Genomic DNA, 20,822 nt, shown 5'->3' with positions numbered 1-20,822 from the left:
GTATTCCAAGGATTGTGAATTTTGCCATTGTTTTCTAAGCTACTAACATTTTCTTTTACAGGATACATACCAAAAACCAGAACAACATACAGGAGATACCTGTTAACTCATACAGCTTTTTAAGGTGTTTACTGAGATATGGCAAGGGTCAAATTCTGGGCACTTAAGAAAACAAATCCAAGTAAAGTGGATTAATTTTATCCACCAAAACTAGAATCATAAAGGAAATTCAACATTGAATTTTGCCATAAGGCTGCTTTAGAAGTTGGCCATTGATTAACTCATAACACAAGGGCATTTATGGAACTCAATTCTGCCTTCATTTCCCCATGTATAACTTTTCCCTACCCTATTCTACCTGAATTCCAGAAGATATCAACCACACAAAAAGAAAACTGGAAAGGATGAGGATGAGATCAGAAGCAGCCTGGTAAGATTTAGCAGGAGATCAACTGTAAATTTCTTGGTGTGACGTTTCAGAATCATATCTATTCTAAACATCAAGGGATACCTTCTGTTAAAAAACACAAAGTGCCAGGGTTACTTCAAAACTGAGTGCTTCTACAACTAAGTCATAACAATCCTGATAAATGGTATTCACATGCCAACCAATAATGTTAAGGTGGCCTCACAATTGTTACTATTTGTACTGCTTAGTATTCATTGAAATTTCACAATATGTCAGACACTGAACAAAACACAGGAGTGCAGATGACAGCTGCCCATTAGGTTTACAAACTAACTTAATCAAAATGACTGTTACTTGGATTTCTAGTGAGGTTAATTACTGGCAAGGACTCAAGCTGGATTTAGAAAAAGCAGAGGAATCAGAGATCAAAATGCCAACATCCATTGGATCATTGAAAAAGCAAGAGAGTTCCAGGAAAACATCCACTTCTACTTTATTGAATATGCCAAAGCTTTTGACTGTGTGGATCACAACAAGCTGTGGAAAATTCTTAAAGAGATGGGAATACCAGACCACCTAACCTGCCTCCTGAGGAATCTGTAAGAAGGTCAAGAAGAAACAGTTAGACTGGACATGGAACAACAGACTGGTTCCAAATTGGGAAAAGAGTACATCAAGGCTGTATATCATCACCCTGTTTACTTAACTTATATGCAGAGTACATCATGAGAAATGGTGGGTTGGATGAAGCACAAGCTGGAATCAAGATTGCTGGGAGAAATATCAATAACCTCAGATATGCAGATAACACCACCCTTATGGGAGAAAGTGATGGAGAACTAAAGAGCCTCTTGATGAAAGTGAAAGAGGACAGTGAAAAGTTGGCTTAAAACTAAACATTCAGAAAACTAAGATCATGGCAACTGGTCCCATCACTTCAAGGCAAACAGATGGGGAAATGATGGAAATAGTGATAGACTTTATTTTTTTGGTCTCCAAAATCACTGCCAATGGTGACTGCAGCCATGAAATTAAAAGACGCTTGCTCCTTGGAAGAAAAGCTATGACCAACCTAGACAGCATATTAAAAAGCGGAGACATTACTTTGCCAGCAAAGGTCCATGTAGTCAAAGCTATGGCTTTTCCAGTAGTCATGTGTGGATGTGAAAGTTGAACCATAAAGAAAGCCGAGCCCCAAAGAATTGATGCTTTTGAACTGTGGTGTTAGAGAAAACTCTTGTGAGTCCTTTGGACTGCAAGGAGATCCAACCAGTCTATCCTAAAGGAAATCAGCCCTGAATATTCATTGGAAGGACTGAGGCTGAAGCTGAAACTCCAATACTTTGTCCACCTGATGCGAAGAGCTGACTCATTTGAAAAGATCCTGATGCTGGGAAAGTTTGGGGGCAGGAGGGGAAGGGGATGACAGAGGATGAGATGGTTGGATGGCATCACCAACTCTATGGACATGAGTTTCAGCAAGCTGCAGGAATTCGCGATAGACAGGGAAGCCTGGCATGCTTTAGTCCATGTGGTTGCAAAGAATCGGACATGACTGAGCGACTGAACCGAACTGAACTCTGACTATGGATACCTGTGTCATCTGAATATGCTATCAAAGTATTCCCATTCTGATGTTCAGCTGTAAACCCATTATACAATGTCAATTGTCAGCTACTTCCTTTCTTTCTTCCTCAGTGTAGGTTCTTAGAACCAAAAGGGTAAAATATAGGCACACCAGGGATCAAATGTAAGAACATTTATTCCGGAGATGTTTGACAGCTTCTTTAAAAGACATGAAGTTAAAGCCACCAGAATTTTTCTTTTCTAAAGTCTCAGCCATAAGGTAAAATTTGGCTCTTCTTAACTCCATTTTTCAATACTGCAGTGCTAAACATGTCCATGGCTCCTTGCTTTCTTTAACACCCTACATGATGTGGCCTATCATAACATTCTGCACTTCACTCAATTAGGGTACAGTCACAATGGCATTTCTCTGTTTGTTGAATATCCTAAGCTTATTTGAACCACAGATTCTTATACTTGCCCTTCTCTTTAATTTTCTATCATGTGTTTTTTTGTTAAGTGTAAGCAAAGAATTTGTTGCTCTTGTTCATCACTCTATTCCTGGGATCTAAGTTAATAGATAGAAGTACTCAGCAAATGTTAGTTGATTAAATGTGTGGGGATCAAAAGGTATGTATTCAAGAGACACATTCTCTCTTCTCTACTTTGGCATAAACCTCATGGTACTAAGGGGGTTCCCAGATGGCTTAGCGGTAAAGACTCCATCTGCCAATGCAGGAGATGCAGGAGACTCAGGTTAGATCTCTGTGTTGGGAAGATCACCTGGAGGAGGAAATGGCAACCCACTCCAGTATTCTTGCCTAGCAAATCCCACCAACAGAGGAGCTTGGCAGGCTACAGTCCATAGGGTCTCAAAGAGTTAGACATGACTTGGCACACATAGACATACACTTATGGTACTAAACCTCTATTCCCATTCTACAGATTCATGTATATGGCTGGTCAAATATCCTATTCCCTGTTTAATATGACTCAGATATGATTGTATCAACAGGGTAAGGATTAGCCAAGTTTTGTGTATCATAATACCAGTAAAGAAAAAAAATATAATGGTTATATCTTGGAGACAGGGAGGATTAGGGTAGGTATAGGGAATGCAAGGAAGACAAATGGTCACAGTTTTTAAAAAGTAATAAACAATAAAATGGACAACTTGGAAGAAATGGGAAAATTCTTAGAAAAGTACAACTTTCCAAAATTGAACCAGGGAGAAATAGAAAATCTCAACAGACCCATCACAAGCATGGAAATTGAAACTGTAATCAGAAATCTTCCAACAAACAAAAGCCCAGGACCAGACAGCTTCACAGCTGAATTCTACCAAAAAATTAGAAAAGAACTAACATCTATCCTACTCAAACTCTTCCAGAAAATTGAAGAGGAAGGTAAACTTCCAAAATCATTCTATGAGGCTACCATAACCTTAATACCAAAACCTGACAAAGATGCCACACACACAAAAAAAACTATAGGCCAATATCACTGATGAACATAGATGCAAAAATCCTTAACAAAATTTTAGCAAACAGAATCCAACAACATATTAAAAAGATCATACATCATGACCAAGTGGGCTTTATCCCAGGGATGCAAGGATTCTTCAATATCCACAAATCAATCAATGTAATACACCACATTAACAAATTGAAAAAATATGATTATCTCAATAGATGCAGAAAAAGCCTTTGACAAAATTCAACATCCATTTATGATAAAAACCCTCCAGAAAGCAGGAATAGAAGGAACATACCTCAACATAATAAAAGCTATATATAACAAACCCTCAGCAAACATTATCCTCAATGGTGAAAAATTGAAAGCATTTCCCCTAAAGTCAGAAACAAGACAAGGGTGCCCACTCTCACAATTACTATTCAATATAGTTTTGGAAGTTTTGGCCACAGCAATCAGAGCAGAAAAAGAAATAAAAGGAATCCAGATTGGAAAAGAAGTAAAACTCTCACTGTTTGCAGATGACATGATCCTCTACATAGAAAACCCTAAAGACTCCACCAGAAAATTACTAGAGCTAATCAATGAATATAGTAAAGTTTCAGGATATAAAATTAACACACAGAAATCCCTTGCATTCCTATACACTAACAATGAGAAAACAGAAAGAGAAATTAAGGAAACAATTCCATTCATCACTGCAACGAAAAGAATAAAATACTTAGGAATAAATCTACCTAAAGAAACAAAAGACCTATATATAGAAAACTATAAAACACTGATGAAAGAAATCAAAGAGGACACAAATAGATGGAGAAATATACCGTGTTCATGGATCAGAAGAATCAATATAGTGAAAATGAGTATACTACATAAAGCAAACTATAGATTCAATGCAATCCCTATCAAGCTATCAACGGTATTTTTCAGAGAACTAGAACAAATAATTTCACAATTTGTAAGGAAATACAAAAAACCTCGAATAGCCAAAGTAATCTTGAGAAAGAAGAGTGGAACTGGAGGAATAAACCTGCCCAACTTCAGTCTCTACTACAAAGCCACAGTCATCATCAAGACAGTATGGTACTGGCACAAAGACAGAAATATAGATCAATGGAACAGAATAGAAAGGCCAGAGATAAATCCACACACTTATGGACACCTTATCTTTGACAAAGGAGGCAGGAATATACAGTGGAGAAAAGACAACCTCTTTAACAAGTGGTGCTGGGAAAACTGGTCAACCACTTGTAAAAGAATGAAACTAGAACACTTTCTTACACCACACACAAAAATAAACTCAAAATGGATTAAAGATCTAAATGTAAGACCAGAAACTATAAAACTCCTAGAGGAAAACATAGGCAAAACACTCTGACATAAACCACAGCAGGATCCTCTATGACCCACCTCCAAGAATATTAGAAATAAAAGCAAAAATAAACAAATGGGACCTAATTAAAATTAAAATCTTCTGCACAACAAAGGAAACTATAAGCAAGGTGAAAAGACAGCCTTCAGAATGGGAGAAAATAATAGCAAGTGAAGCAATGGACAAATAATTAATCTCAAAAATATACAAGCAACTCCTGCAGCTCAATTCCAGAAAAATAAAAGAGCCAATCAAAAAGTGGGCCAAATAACTAAACAGACATTTCTCCAAAGAAGACATACAGATGGCTAACAAACACATGAAAAGATGCTCAACATCACTCATTATCAGAGAAATGCAAATCCAAACCACAATGAGGTACCATTACACGCCAGTCAGAATGGCTGCTATCTAAAAGTCTACAAGCAATAAATGCTGGTGAAGGTGTGGAGAAAAAGGAACCCTCTTACACTGTTAGTGGGACTGTAAACTAGTACAGCCACTATGGAGAACAGTGTGGAAATTCCTTTAAAAACTGGAAATAGAACTGCCATATGACCCAGCAATCCCACTCCTGGGCATACACACCGAGGAAACCAGATCTGAAAGAGACACGTGTACCCTAATGTTCATCACAGCACTGTTTATAATAGCCAGGACATGGAAGCAACTTGGATGCCCATCACAAGACAAATGGATAAGAAAGCTGTGGTACATATGCACAATGGAATATTACTCAGCCATTAAAAAGAATACATTTGAATCAGTTCTAATGAGGTGGATGAAACTGGAGCCTATTATACAGAGTGAAGTAAGCTAGAAATAAAAACACCAATACAGTATACTAACACATATATATGGAATTTAGAAAGATGGTAATGATAACCCTGTATGCGAGACAGCAAGAGAGACACAGATGTATTGAACAGTCTTTTGGACTCTATGGGAGAGGCCGAGGGTGGGATGATATGGGAGAATGGCATTGAAACATGTAAATTATCATATGTGAAATGAATCGCCAGTCCAGGTTTGATGCATGACACAGGATGCTCGGGGCTGGTGCACTGGGATGACCCAGAGGGATGGGATGGGGAGGGAGGTGGGAGGGGGGTTCAGGATGGGGAGCACATGTACACCCATGGCAGATTCAAGTCAAGGTATGGCAATTCAATACTTTTAAATACAATACAATACAATACAATACAATGTATGGCAAAACCAATACAATACTTGTAAAGTAAAATAAATAAATTAATTAACTAAAAAATAAAAAATAAAATGTAATAAACAAATAAGAAAGGGAACCACCTCCGTTAAGTATAATAAACATATTATAAACAGTTCTTAATGTGACAGACTTTGATCATATCTGTTCCATGGTGTACATCCATACAAGTGAAACAGACTTACTTGTTAAATACCTTACCGTTACTTTGTTACAAACCCAGAGAATGAGTGCTGTTGATCAGCAGTCTCAACAATAGATATAGAATGTCCAGTTCCATGAAAGGAGCTTACTATCCCAAATGGGGAGAAAATAGGGTAGACTAAATAAGGGACCAATATAATTTAGTGGTTTCATTACAAACCATGAGCTTTGAGCTAAGATCCACTAGGTTCAACTAACTCTGTGTCTTTGGGCAAGTTATGCAACATCTCTGCATCTGATTCCTCACCTGAAAAACGAGGATAAGAAATCCTTGATCGTGGCTCTATTGGAAGTTGGAAAAGGAAGTTCTTTTTATTATACAAACTTAAGTAAAAATAAGTTTACCATTTTCAGTTGGGATAGCTATAATATCTGATCTCTCCAGGTCTTAAATAATATATAATATCTGACCTCTGCCGTAGGTCTTAAAGAAATATAAAATACATAGCACAGTATCTGGCCCATAGTAGATATTTAATAAACTGTCATTAGAATTATTATTACTGCTAGTATTAATTGGTACATATATTTTTAATGGGCTTTCCTGGTGGCTCAGACATTAAAGAATCTGCCTGCAATGCAGGGGACCCGAGTTCTATCCCTGGGTTGGGAAGATCCCCTGGAGAAGGGAATGGTAACCCACTCTGGTATTCTTGCCTGAAGAATCCCATGGACAGAGGAGCCTGGCAGGCTATAGTTCATGGGCTTGCAAAGAGTCAGACACAACTGAGTGACTAACAAAACACATATTATTAATAAACAATAATTATAATTTCTATGTGATGTGATAATTTACAAACCATCACTAATACAATAAACACAATACACTGACAGCAATGAGTTAAGATATACCACTGGGCTAGGGTGCTACTTGAGAAGAAAGAATCTGGAAGAAGTCAGTTAGGCAACAGTCCTAGCACCAGTACACCATGAAGGTTTGAAAGGATGAAAAAGATATACTGCCTTAGGCGCAAAAAGAAGTTAATCAAGAGAAAGCAAACTAAAGCAAGAAGGAACTTCCAGGTACTGTGAATACTTGCTACCAGGTAAAGGTCAGAACTTGGGAGGTCAAGCTGTTAGTAAGAGTGCCATTCAGTCTTCTGCAGGTTTCTTAGACAAATATCTTCTACAATAAAGCCCAGACCCCTAGGCAAAACTTCTTGTTCCTTCTTCAAACTGTCCAAAGTATACACTATGTAGGTCATCCCAGCAGCACCTTCATTAACTTGAGATGAGGATGAGGACAGGGAATCCACTCTGGGGATGGCTGAGAGACCAAAGGAAGAAATGTTCTCTAACTCTTGTTTTTGTTGTCATTGTTCAGTCACTCAGTGGTGTCTGACTCTTTTGTGGCCACATGGACTACAGCACACCAAGCTCCTTTGTCCTCTACTATCTCCTGGAGTTTGCTCAAACTCATGTCCGTTGAGTTGGTGACACCATCCAACCATCTCATCCTCTGCTGACTCCTTCTCCTTCTTTAACCTTACCTGCAAAAAATCTTGACCAGGGCTCTGTCTGAATTCACTCTTGCTCTAGTCTCTAGCATGTAAAAGGCTGCTGACAAATTGCTTATTAGCCCACAAACAAGTCCCAGTATGAAGTCTGTGATGACAATCAATGTCTCTGGAACTCAAGACAAGTCCTCATATGAGTCCTGTTGTTTCTCCATTGCTGACCTGGGGGAGCTGTGATCAAGGCTGCCTGACAGTCTGAGTTCAGCTTAGTCAGTTCAGTCACTCAGTTGTGTCCGACTCTTTGTGACCCCATAGACTGCAGCATGCCAGACCTCCTTGTCCAACAACAACTCCTGGAGTTTACTCAAACTCATGTCCATTGAGTCGGTGATGCCATCCAACAATCTCATCCTCTGTCATCCCCTTCTCCTCCCACGTTCAATCTTTCCCAGTATCAGGGTCTTTTCAAATGAGTCTGTTCTTCGCATCAGGTGGCCAAAGTATTGGAGTTTCAGCTTCAGCCTCAGTCCTTCCAATGAATATTCAGGACTGATTTCCTTTAGGATGGACTGGTTGGATCTCCTTGCAGTCCAAAGGACTCACAAGAGTTTTCTCCAACACCACAGTTCAAAAGCATCAATTCTTTGGGGCTCGGCTTTCTTTATGGTTCAACTCTCACATCCACACATGACTACTGGAAAAGCCATAGCTTTGACTACATGGACCTTTGCTGGCAAAGTAATGTCTCTGCTTTTTAATATGCTGTCTAGGTTGGTCATAGCTTTTCTTCCAAGGAGCAAGCGTCTTTTAATTTCATGGCTGCAGTCACCATTTTCAGTGATTTGGGAGACCAAAAAAATAAAGTCAGCCACTGTTTCCACAGTTTCCCCATCTATTTGCCATGAAATGATGGGATTGGATGCCATGATCTAAGTTTTCTGAATGTTGAGCTTTAAGCCAATGTTTTCACTCTCCTCTTTCACTTTCATCAAGAGGCTCTTTAGTTCTCCATCACTTTCTGCCATAAGGGTGGTGTTATCTGCGTATCTGAGGTTACTGATATTTCTCCTGGCAATCTTGATTCCAGCTTGGGCTTCACCCAGCCCAGTGTTTCTCTGCATATAAGTTAAATAAGCAGGGTGACAATATACAGCCTTGATGTAGTCCTTTGCCGATTTGGAAACCAGTCTGTTGTTCCATGTCCAGTTCTAACTGTTGCTTCCTGACCTGAATACAGATTTCTCAAGAAGCAGGTCAGGTGGCCTGGTATTCCCATCTCTTTAAGAATTTTCCACAGTTTGTGGTGATCCACATAGTCAAAGGCTTTGGAATAGTCAATAAAGCAGTAGTAGATGTTTTTCTGGAACTCTCTTGCTTTTTTGATGACCCAATGGATGTTGGCAATTTGATCTCTGGTTCCTACGCCTTTTCTAAAACCAGCTTGAATGTATGGAAGTTCATGATTCATGTACTGTTGAAGCCTGGCCTGGAGAATTTTGAGCATTACTTTTATAGCATGTGAGATGAGTGCAACTGTGTGGTACGTTGAGCAGTCTTTGGCATTGCCTTTCTTTGGGATTGGAGTAAAAACTGACCTTTTCCAGTCCTGTGGCCACTGCTGAGTTTTCCAAATTTGCTGGCATATTAAGTGCAACACTTTCACAGCATCATCTTTCAGGATTTGAAATAGCTCAACTGGCATTCCATCACCTCCACTAGCTTTGTTGATAGGGATGCTCCCTAAGGCCCACTTGGCTTCACATTCCAGGATGTCTGGCTCTAGGTGAGTGATCATACCATCGTGATTATCTGGGTCATGAGGATCTTTTTTGTATACTTATTTTGTGTATTGTTGCCACCTCTTCTTAATATCTTCTGCTTCTCTTAGGTTCATACCAGAGACTCAGGTTGATTTTTATTAGTCGTGTAATCTAGCCCTGGCATGGTTCCCACTAACAATCTCGTATTATTTAGATTTTATTTTGAAAAATGCCGCAGGCCAGTTCTATTTAAAGTATTTCCCGCAACTGGGACCTAAAAATGTTACTTTTCTATCACTAGGTACAACTAGAGCTGTGCAAATTTGAGAAGGCAGACTGACGAGTGTGCAAGAATGGGAATTGTACTTTTTTTTCTGTCCTCCCACTACATCCTGACGAGGACAAGAAACATGTTCAGGCTCAATATGAGCCAAGGGCTTTCACAGTGATGTTGAAGCAATGCCTTACAATTGTACACATTTGTCATCTTTCAAGTGTTTCCATATCTCCTATTTTACTTAATTCTGACAATAATACAGAACAAAAGTGCAGAGTAAGTATCATCTATATTTTGTATAGGAGTAAAAGGGAGATGCAAAGGGGATAAATAAGTTAGTCAAAATCATACAGCTTGTCAGTGAATTAGAAAAGAGGTTTTGTTAGACCCTGGTTACTATCACAACTTGATGCTATCAGCCAAATTAACTCATAGTTATCCATACCAGCTCAGGGATACTCACAGAAAGAAATGCAGATGTGTAAAGATAACACTTAAAGAACACTGTTATTAAAATGCACAGCACATAATTTGCAAATTTATAAATAAACCTTGCTTTCTATTCCAAAGGTTTAATGCTAGCTACTGTAGGCCATAATTTACACTTTTCTCACAGAAATATTTCTAAAGTAAAAATGTTGACTATCTTGGGTTCCCTGAGGGGGAAAAGTAAGACCTAGGATTTAAAATATACATGAAAAATACAGAAGTCCCTTTCCAATTCCCATTTATAAAACATGCTAATACTATAGTATCTAAAGCTTTATTTCAAATTTTGAGTTTATTTGAATTTGTTGTATCACCAGGGCTAACCTACTGAAAATAAACTAAATAAATTAGGGAACTCTTTCATATCTACAAGTAGAAGCCCAGATAAAATGCCTCACGGTATAGTTGAAACTTTTCTAAATGGTTCTTTCAATTGTCTTATGCTCATTTCAAAATACTTTCTTTGAAAATTACAGAACCATTTAATGGTTAATAAACTAAAAATTTGGTTTCTGACATTTTTAAAATGTAAATTGACTGCTGTTCATAACTATCAATTAGTCAATCTAGATCACTGGATGATACTGCTCTCAAAACAAAAGAACTATGAACTGATATTATACCTAATTTAGGGAAGGGAAACAAATGAATAAACAAGTAGGATATCAGGCCCTTTGGTGAATTCCATTTCTTGAGAATCATTATAAAATAAGATTTTACTGAAAAATATATTTGATTGTGTAGAAAAGGGGACTTTCAGATGAGTGCAGAAATAAGTACTGTAGCTCACCAGGCTCCTCCATCTATGGAATTCTCCAGGCAAGAATACTGGAGCAGGTAGCCATTCCCTTCTTCAGGGGATCTTCCTGACCCGGGGATCAAACCTGAGTCTCCTGCACTGCAGACAAATTCTTTATAGTCTGAACCACCAGGGAAGTCCAGAAATAAGTACATATAACAGCAAACATGCAATGTTAATATTTTAAAAGTAAAGAGGAAGAGAAAAAGGGGAGGATATAACTTCTAATATCAGAAATAAAAGAGGAGACATCAACACAAATCCTATGAATAATAAAAGGAAAACAAAGGAATATTATGAACAACTGTATGCCCACAAATTTGATAACCTAGATGAAAAGGACCAAATTTTTTGGCAATTTTTTAAAAAGGCACAATATGCCAAAACTCATATATGAAGAAACAGAAAATATGGATAGACTTACAGCTGTTGAAGTAATTGAATGCATAATTAATAACCTTCCAAAGGAGAAAGCACCAGACCCAGATGGATTCACTGGTAAATTCTATCAAATATTTAAGAAATAAATTAAACCAAATTTCTATAATCTCTTTTAGAAGACTGAAGCAGAGGGAATGCTTTCTAACACATTCTATGAGGCTACAGTTACCCTAATACCAAAACCAAAGACATTAAAAGAAAACCACAGACTAATATCTCCCATAAACATAAATGCAAAATCCTCAACAAAATATTAGCAAATCAAATCCAGCAATGGAGAAAAAGAATTATATACCACAACCAAGTGAGAGTTATCCTGGTTCAACATTCAAAAATCAGTTAATGAAATCCATCATATCAACAGGCTAAAGAAGAAAAAACACATGATCACATCAGTAGACACAGGAAAAGCATTTGACAAAACCCAAAACCCATTTATAATAAGAATTCTCAGTAAACTAGTACCAGAGGGGAAATTCCTCAACTTGATAAAGAATATGTACAAAAAGCCAACAGCTGACATCATACTTGGTGGTGAGGAACTAGAAGTATTCCCACTATGATCAAGGATGAGGCCATATGTCCTCTCTCACCACTCCTTTTCAACATTATACTAGAACTTCCAGTTAAAAATGAAGTAGACAAGAAAATTAATAGATTATATGATTTTCTATGTAGAAAATCTGAAAGAACCAACAAAAAAAGCACCTGGAACTAAAAAGTATCTATGGCAAGGTTGTAGGTTATATGGATATAACTGACACAAAAGTCTATTGTTTCCCTATATGTCAGCAATGAACACTTTGAAATGAAAAACATAATACCATTTATATTAAAAAAAAACTAAACAAAGTTTAGTTTTATATATATATATTATATATATATATATATATAATATATATATATATAAAACAAATTACTTACAAGATCCATATAATGATAAGTACAAAACTGAAAGGGCTTCCCAGGTGGCACTAGTGGTAGAGAACCCACCTGTCAATGCAGGAGACATAAGAGATGCGGGCTCGATACCTGGGTCAGAAAGATCCCCAGGAGGAGGGCATGGCAACCTACTTCAGTATTCTTGCCTGGAGAATCCCATGAACAGAATCCCATGGACAGAGGAGCCTGGCAGGCTACAGCCCACAGGGTCACAAAGAGTCAGACACAACTGAAGCAACTTAGCACGCATGCACAAAACTGAGAAGAACAAGGTTGGAAGATTGACACTTACTTCAAGGTCTACTATAAAGCTTACAATAGTTAAGACATTATGATGATGGCAAATGAGTAGACAAATAGATCAATGGAATAGAATATTGGGATTGGAAATAAACCTACATTAATATAGTGAACTGATATTTTACAAAGAAGCAAAGGCAATACAATGGAGCAAAGATAGTCTTTGCAACAAATGGTGCTGGAACAACTGCACATCCACATGCAAAAAAATAATCTAGACACATATCTTTACACTTATCACAGACATAAACATAAAATACAAAACTATAAAACTAGAAGACTACATAGGAGAAAACCTAGATGACAATGAATGTGGCAGTAACTTTTTAAATCATAGCACTAAAGAAATAATTGATAAGCTGAAATTTGTTAAAATGAAAAACTTCTGCTCTTCAAAAGACTATATCAAAAGAATTAGAAGAGAAACCACAGACTGGGAGAAAATATTTGCAGAAGACACATCTAATAAAGTTATTCAAAATATACAAATAATACTTAAAACTTAACAATAAGAAAACAAATAACCCAACTTAAAAGTGAGCCAAAGATCTTAACAGACACCACATCAAAAAAGATACACCTATGGCAAATAAGCATTTGGAAAGGTGCTACTGGTAAAGAACCCACCTGCCAATGCAGGAGACATAAGAGACGCAGGTTTGATCCCTGGGTTGGGAAGATCTCCTGGAGGAGAAGATGACAACACACTCCACTACTCTTGCCTGGAGAATCCCATGGAAAGGAGCTTGGCAGGATATGGTCCATTGGGTCGCACAAAGTCTGACATGACTGAAGCAACTTAGCATGCATGCATGCATATCACATGTCATCAGGGAAATACAAATGAAAACAATGAGATACTACTAAACACCTGCTAGAATGGCCAAAATCCAGAACAAGTGACAACACCAAAAGCTGAAGAGGATGCAGATCAACAGGAACACTCATCCATTAATGGTAGGAATGCAAAATGGTACAGCCACTTTGCAAGACAAATTTCTTACAAAATGAAACATACTCTTACCATGTGATCTGGCATTCATATTCTTGGTATCCATCCACATTATAACCACACAAAAACCTGCACATAGACATTTATAGCAGTTTTTTTCATAATTACCAAAATTTGGAAGCAATCAAGATATCTTTCAGTTAGGTGAATGGATAAACGAATTGTGGTACATCTAGACAATGGTATAGTATTTACTGCTAAAAAGAAATGAGCTATCAAGCCAGGAAAGACATGGGGGAACCTTAAATACATTTACTTAGAAAAAGCAGCCAATCTAAAAAGGCTATATACTGTAGGATTCCAACTACATGACCTTGTATAAAAGTCAAATCGATGGAGACAGTAAAATATCAGTAGTTGCCAAGGTTGAGGGGGTGGGGGGCTATGAGTATGTAGAGGACTGAAGATTGTTAGAGAAGTAAAAAATGGTCTGTGTGATACTATAATGGTGGATACATGTCACTATATGCTTGTCCAATCCCATAAAATGCAGTGAACCACAATGAAAACTAGACTTTGGGTGATAATGATGTGTCAGTGTAAGTTAATCAGTTGTAACAAATGTTCCACTCTGATGGTGGATTTTGATAATGGCATATGCATGTGTGGAGGCAGGAGATATATGGGAAATCTCTGTACCTTCTTCTCAATTTTATTGTGAACCTAAAAATTCTCTGAAATTTTAAGTCTTTTTTTAAAGATCAAGTGGGACAAAGCTATGACCAATTTCTTTATTATTACTATTATTATCTTAAATTTATTTTTTAATTGAAGGAAAATTGCTTTACCATGTTGTCTTGGTTTCTGCTGTACAACATCATAAATCAGCTATAATTATACATTAATATTATCATTTTATGCAGAGCCACAACCTTTTAGATGCATTCACATGACATTTTTGAGTTCCTTCTATGTGCCATGTATATTAAAAAGCAGATGTAAACTTAATACAATCACAGAAATATCTGTGCTATAATAAGAAGTTGGGGGAACACAAAATCTTTTGAAAATTTTCACTTTTCTCCTTTTGAGCCTATAAGCAAATAGTCTTATTTATAGTTGTGAAGAGCTCAGGACAACTTTGTGTCTTTTTTTAGTTTGTTTTTAATAAAGAATGTCAGCTTTCATAGGTGATACATTTAGTTTGTAAGAATGTCAATATAATAGGTTTGAATTTATGTACATTTGTTCCATTAGGCAGAAACACAGTTACTAAACAAGGATTCATTGGAGGTATGATCAGAGAATATTTTATTAACTGTTCTTCTCTCCTGCTGAAATGAACACTCACCCTTTGGCATGACAGTGATAATCTCCAGTCCAGGACTACTCAAACATAATTTCCTAATGCTTCATTATGCAGTCTGAGAAAAGGTCAACCCAGAGGCTTAACTGAACTGGACTTGAGAATTCTCACTGCTTGGGAATGTGGTCACTACAGTCAGAGAAGCTGTTTCAGAATCCAACTCTATCATGTCCTAACCATGGATCTTTGGACAGATCATGGAGTTTCATTCTTGCATATGTAATATGTGACTTAATAAAAAGGCTTTCCTGGTGGCTCAGTTGGTAAAGAATCTGCCTGCAATGCAGGAGACCTGGGTTCGATCCCTGGGTCAGGAATTTCCCCTGGAGGAGGAAATGGCAATCCACTCCAGTATTCTTGCCTGGAAATCCCATGGATAGAGGAGACTGGCAGGCTACAGTCCATGGTATCACAAAGTGTTGGACAGAACTGAATATCCTGATAGGATTGTTGTGTTACAAAAATGCTAAAAACTATGAAGGGTCTGAGACTTTACTGTGCTTCCAAGTTTCATGAATGTCGGTAGAAGACAAAAGACTCATAAGTCAGAAACAGTGGATAGTTAATTATTCATTGCAATAGAAATAGCCAGAGTATCATTTGTGTTGCTTCCCCAAACCCAATTCCCACAAAGCAATACAAAGAGGGCCAGATGACACTCTACACAAGCAGTAGGATGCATTATAGGAGAAGAATCCCAAGCTTAGGAAGCATAAGTCTTTAATAATGGGACAAAGGCATGCCTGCCTTTTGCTCCAGAGGGAGTTATTATCTATATTTTCTAAGGCTTCAAGCAAAATTGTCATTCATTCTGGTGGAAGACACAATTTCTACCTTTTATGGCTGTTCTTGATAGATATATCCTTGGAAAGATAATCTAGGACAAGGGACAGTTTTTCTGCTCATAAGTCATGCAGAAATATAAGAGATCCATAGGAAATTGTCTCTCAACAATGAGTTCATTTAAAGCACTTAGCACAGTACCCAACATGTAGCAAGTGCTCAATAGAAAGTAACCCCCTTTAACATCACCACTGTATAATTAATACCTTGTCCAATGACGTCCAAGTCAAGCTGTAAAGTAAATCTAGATGTTTTATTTTGTTGTTTAAAGAAAGAGTAGACAATGGATTAGGTTACAATAGAAATTATATATATTCTAAAATTTTTTTTATCAAACTGACCTGAATTCAAATTAAACTATAATTTATCTGGAGGTAGAGTAGTTAAGTCAGATACCTACTCAAGAAAAATATTGTGTGTGTGTGTGTGTGTGTGTGTGTGTGAAATAACCCACTCATAGATAACTGTGAATTAAGGATCTTTCCAGTGGCAAGTTTGTCACCATTCTCCAGGAAAGCAATCGCAATCTGCCACCTAGAGATACAAGTAGCTAGTCCAAAATCTGTTGCCATTGACTGACTGGGATGTGGGTAAAGGTAAAGGCATAATCAAGGGAAATTTAAAAGATTGCCTGCCACCACCATAATCCACAACATGTTATTAGTGACCCCTGCTTTATTGTTTGGTGGAAGACAATTTTTAAAAAGTCAATCTGATACATAGTAAGATCATAACCAAAAAGCTCTTAAGAAATCTGTAGAGAATCCTGATGTTCATTTTAAAAAGAACAAAGTCTCCTACAGAAAACCTTCTACAACCAATTGTACTGACTTTATAACTACAGTTGAACATTGTGGTTAGGGATGCCATATAACGTGATTCCTCCATCAGTGATTTGATTCAACCAACTGTGGATCGTGCAACACTATAGCATTTACTATTGAAAAAAAAATGGCATATCATTGAATCTATACAGTTCAAACCCATGATGTTGAAGGGTCAACTGAATTCCTTACTTCTTCTCATTTAGATTACACTGATATTTCTGTATCTGTCAGTAAGTAGTTTTGTAAGTATTCTTACAATATTCACAAAGCTTTGCTTTATCACCCAAGTCACATTGCAAACACTTCAAAAGCACCAAGTTTCCTTTCTATATGGTTATCTTCTTCCCCATACAGAAGATAGAGTATTGTATCTTTGTGTTGACAATTATATAAGTTAATTGTCTTAGCAACAAAGCTGTAATACCCTATGTCTCTGTGATCCATTCTCAGATCCCTGCCTACCCACCATAACTGCCACTGTCAGAGGTCTTAAAAAACTGGTAACATTCAAAAGTTGTGCATGCTGTTTTAACTTCAGTCTATGACCCACTAGCATTGGATTTCTACCCCTTTAGTCTATTGAATTTCTATCAATAGACTCAAGGATACCTTATTTGCCAAATCTAACAACATTTTGTTCACTCTCATTCCTTCAACTTTCTAAACCCTTCATTTCTTCTAAGATATCTTTCACTTAGGACTGTCTACCTCTGTGATCACTCGTTTTAACTCTACTGTTGGCTCTTCTTTTTCCCTGTGTGTTACTCACTCAGTTGTATCCCATTCTTTGCAACCCCATGGACTGTAACCCACAGGCTTCTCTGTCCATGGAATTGTCCAGGCAAGAATACTGGGGTGGGTTGCCATTCCCTTCCCCAGGGGATCTTCCTGAGACTGGGATTGAACCCGGGCCTCCTGCATTGTAGGCAGATTCTTTACCATCTGAACCACCAGGGAATCCCCTTCTTCCCTGAGATATCTCCAAAATGTTAGCCATCCTCCCCTAGGCCTTGGGATTCCTACCTCTGTTTTATTTGCTTGTTTGTTTCCAGCTTTCACCTCTGTAAATTTTGTTAAAACACCAGATTTCAACCACAAACTAAGTGCTGAAGACATTGAAGTCTGTAATATTTTTCTCTAGTTCTGTACTCTCTCCTAGGTTCCAGCCCAGTACATCCATTTAACTATGATTGCATATTAATATCATGAAGGCACTTATCAGCCCCAAGACTGAATCTCCTCCCTACAATCTGTTATTGCTCCTATGTTATCTATAATAATTAGAGAGGCATCACTAATCATACTATCTAGTTTCTCAAGTTAGATGCCTCAAAATCATCCTCCATTCCACCTCTGTGTACTTATTTCCCTTACACAATTGGTTAACAAGCTGTGCTAATTCTGTTTTAAAATGCTCCTCTTACCTGATATTTCATCTAGGTCCTGCCACAGTTCAAGCACTAACCGCGTCTTCTCTGTACTACTAAATTAGGATCTTAACAGGTTTCCCTGTCTTCATTTTTTCCCTCCTCCAACCTTTTGGCCAAAATAAATTATTTATTTTAATTTTCTGAAAGTGTTTATAAGCAGAATTAGAAGGATGGGAGCATAGAGAGACATATGATCACAAGCTAAAGTTCATGTTTAAAGTGTTATAGAAGTAATAAAAAAAAAAAAGGTAAGGTAAAAATGTCCTGAGGCTAGAAGAGAAGGCAAAGAAGTAAGCAGGCAAGCTATAAAACTGTCAATGATAGTGGACAGTGGCAGAAAGGAAGATGTCGATGGAGGAAAAATCCTCTAGGAGGGATCTATCTTAGGCACTCTGTTTTTCTTGTTCTATGTCCTCTTCCTGGGTTATTTTAACCATTGCTTCCAATCCAAAATCCATATCTCAATACTACATCTCCAGCCCTGATGTCTCTCCTAAGTTCTAGGCTCATACATCTAACCACCTATAGGATCTCTATTGGGATGTCCCACAGATATCTCAGTATGTTTAAAGGTGAACCCACCCTAGTTTCTCTTTCATTTACCATATAAGCCCATAGCACCATTATCTACATAATTCCCTATAACAGAAACCTGGGAATTACCCTATTCATTCTCTCATCCCAGCCCTTTCTGACATTTGTATCAATTCTGCTTAACAAAAAGCTCTGGACGTGCATCACTCCATCCTAAACACCACTGCCCTTAGTTTACATTTTGAATTATGGTAGCTAATGCTACTGGAGAAGAGTGGAGAAATAACTCCAGAAAGAATGAAGAGATGGAGCCAAAGCAAAAACAATGCCCAGGTGTGGATGTGACTGATGATGGAAGAAAGTCCAATGCTATAAAGAACAATATCGCATAAGAACCTGGAATGTTAGGTCCATGAATAAAGGTAAATTGCAAGTGATCAAACAAGAAATGGCAAGAGTGAACATTGACACTTAAGGAATTAGTGAAATAAAATGGACTGGAATGGGCAAATTCAATTCAGATGATGGGCAAGAACCCCTTAGAGGAAATGGAGTAACCCTCATAGTCAACATAAGAGTCTGAAATGCAGTACTTAGGTACCATATCAAAAATGAAAGAATGATTTCTGTTTGTTTCCAAGGCAAACCAATCAATATTACAGTAATACAAGTCCATGCCCCAAACACTAATGTCAAAGAAGCTGAAGTTGAACAGTTGTTCTATGATGACCTACAAGACCTTCTAGAATTAATGCCAGAAAAGATGTCCTTTTCATCATAGGGGACTGGAATGCAAAAGTAGGAAGTCAAGAGATACCTGGAGTAACAGGCCAGTTTGGTCTTAGACAACAAAATGAAACAGGGCGAAGGTTAACAGAGTATTGCTAAGAGAACACACTGGTCATAGCAAACACCCTCTTCCAATAACTTGAGACGACTCTACACATAGACATCACCAGATGGTCAATACTGAAATAAGTCTGATTACATTCTTTGCAGCCAAAGATGGATAAGCTCTACATAGTCAGCAAAAACAAGACCGGAGTTGACTATGGCTCAGATTATGAACTCCTTATTGCAAAATTCAGACTTAAATTGAAGAAAGTAGGGGAAAACATTAGACCATTCAGGTATGGCCTAAATAAAATCTCTTATGATTATACAGTGGAAGTAACAAATAGATTCAAGGGATTAGGTCTGATAGAGTGCCTGAAAACTATGAATGGAGGTTAGTGACACTGTACAGGAGGCAGTGATCAAGACCATCCCCAAGAAAAACAAATGCAAAAAGGCAAACTGGTTGTCTGAGGAGGCCTTAAAAAGAGCTGAGGAAAAAAAGAGAAGCTAAAGGCAAAGCACAAAAGTAAAGATATGCCCATATGAACACTGAGTTCCAAAGAATAACAAGGAGAAATAAGAAAGCCTTCCTCAGGGATCAATGAAATGCAAAGAAATAGAGGAAAACAACAAAATGAGAAAGAGAAGAAATCTCTTCAAGAAAATCAGAGATACCAAGGGAGCATTTTATGCAAAGGTGGGCACAATATAAGACAAAAACAGTATGGACCTAACAGAAGGAGGAGATATTAAGAAAAGGTGGCAAGAATACACAGAAGAACTATACAAAAAATATCTTAATGACAGATAACCACAATGGTGTGATTAATCAGCTAGAGCAAGAGACATCTTGGAGTTTGAAGCCAAGTGGGCCTTAGGAAGCATCACTATGAACACAGCTAGTGGAGGTGATGGAGTTCCAACTGAGCTATTTCAAGTCCTAAAAGATGATGCTGTGAAAGTGCTGCACTCAATATGCCAACAAATTTGGAAAACTCAGCAGTGGCCACAAGATTGGAAAAGGTCAGTTTTCATTCCAATCCCAAAGAAGGGCAATGCCAAAGAATGTTCAAACTACCACACAATTGCAGTCATCTCACCTGATAGCAAAGAAATGCTCAAAATTCTCCAAGCCAGACCTCAGCAGTATGTGATCCAAGAACTTCCAGATGTTCAAGCTGGATTTAGAAAAGGGAGAGGAACCAGAGATCTAATTGCCAACATCTGTTGGATCATCTAAACAGCAAGAGAGTTCCAGAGAAATATCTACTACTGCTTTATTGACTATGCCAAAGCCTTTGACTGTGTGGATCACAGCA

At 37.7% G+C, this 20,822-nt stretch overlaps 1 protein-coding gene across 1 annotated transcript in view; it reads right to left on the bottom strand.

The window, feature by feature from the left end:
* Positions 1 to 20,822, bottom strand: part of IL1RAPL2 (interleukin 1 receptor accessory protein like 2) — a 1,284,763-nt gene that overhangs the window by 564,128 nt on the left and 699,813 nt on the right. The gene's annotated exons all lie outside the window — the stretch shown is intronic.

This window comes from Cervus elaphus, chromosome X (assembly GCF_910594005.1).
Source record: "Cervus elaphus chromosome X, mCerEla1.1, whole genome shotgun sequence".
NCBI classification, from domain to species: domain Eukaryota; kingdom Metazoa; phylum Chordata; class Mammalia; order Artiodactyla; family Cervidae; genus Cervus; species Cervus elaphus.
This window is presented reverse-complemented; position numbering and strand designations above follow the sequence as displayed.